This window comes from Vulpes vulpes, chromosome 14, assembly GCF_048418805.1.
Source record: "Vulpes vulpes isolate BD-2025 chromosome 14, VulVul3, whole genome shotgun sequence".
NCBI classification, from domain to species: domain Eukaryota; kingdom Metazoa; phylum Chordata; class Mammalia; order Carnivora; family Canidae; genus Vulpes; species Vulpes vulpes.
The window spans coordinates 32,150,048-32,151,472 of record NC_132793.1 but is presented as its reverse complement, the minus strand read 5'-3'; the positions used below and the strand labels follow the sequence as shown (position 1 = coordinate 32,151,472).

General features: G+C 39.0%; 1 pseudogene; it reads right to left on the bottom strand.

Moving 5' to 3' along the window:
- Window positions 1–337: 337 nt before the first annotated feature.
- Window positions 338–839, bottom strand: LOC112930020 (ATP synthase subunit d, mitochondrial pseudogene; annotated as a pseudogene).
- Between the last annotated feature and the right edge of the window lie 586 nt (window positions 840–1,425).

The window sequence follows — 1,425 nt, the reverse complement described above, 5'->3', positions numbered from 1 at the left end:
TTTGTTCTTCTTCAGAAGGGGTTTCTGGCTGACATTGAGTTCTGATCCTCATCTAATACAAGGTACTACTTAAAAAAGAACGGCTACCCACAAGTGTGCCAATAGAAAGAACTGACATAGAAGTGGAGATGAGTATACAATGTTGGCTGAAATCAGTGAAACAAAACTCACATAGAATATCCTATTATTTCATCTCTCCTTGTCACTCCACTAAACACCCAATGACAAGGAAATAAGAGTCTTTTACTTCTAAAAATTTAATTTTACCTCATAAATGATCAATTTTTTTTACCATATCATTATTTTTAATGTCCAATGTTTATGAGGGCCGGGGCTTTCTCCTCAACTCAAGTTTATAAATTTTCGATTGGCTTGTGAGGCCAATAGGGATACTTCTTCTTGTCTAATTTGGTTTCTGGGAAGACTTCATTCAGGTCCTCAATGGTCATCTGATCAAATGGAATTATGTTCTTCATCTTCTCCAGCTCTTTTTCATATTCTTCAATCCTGGCCTTTGAGAGGGACAAAAACTCAGCACAGCTTTTCACATCTTCTTTTTCCTCAGCATCCACCTGGACAGTGTATTTATCCTCTGGCACAGGAACCTTAAGGGCGTTAAACTTCTTCTCAAAGTCATCTACCAAGCCAGCCTTTGCCACATTGGCCTTGTAGTAAGCCCAGTCGATAGCAGGTGGTTTCTCAGGAAGAGTAGCCAACCTGGAGGTAAGCATCTCATTCCAGGATTTCAGGGAGTTGGCAATGGCCTTCTGGTTTCAGGGTATGATTTCCCCAAAAGCTACCCAGTCAATGGTTTTTAGAGCAAGTTTTCACCCAGCCATCTTGAGATCCTTCACCGACCCCGGTGGCCCACAGTCCCATAAATGATCAAATTTTTATAGAGATATATAGGACAATGAACATTCAGAGTAAAGGGTCCCCAATTTTGCTTATAGGACATTCTGGGCCATCACCACAAAAAACATCCTTTGTTAAGCAAGCCAAGCTGAGTTTGATTTATTTGCTTTCTTCCTGTTTCTATAGCATCTTCTCATATTTTTCCTTAATAAAACTTAGAACAACAACAAAAAAAAAAACCACTGATTCATTGAAGTTAGCTAATATAATTAATGCCAGGACTCCAGAATATGAACAAACTGAACAGAGGTTGTCAACATCTGCATCATTTAGTCAATGGCTTTGTATCCTCTCTCCTGGTCCTTGTGTGCTCACAAAGGCAGCCTGTCCACAGTTCACCCAGGTCTGTTAGGTTCTCCAAAATACATTAAAATGTGAACTTCAAAATACATTAAAAGGAAGGAGTAATTTCTTTAACCCCATTGCAGAAAGAGAGGCTTGGTTGTTATTGTATTATTGAAGAGAGAAAGCTTTAGCACCTGAAAACTAAGGTTCTTTTACAGGGTTCTA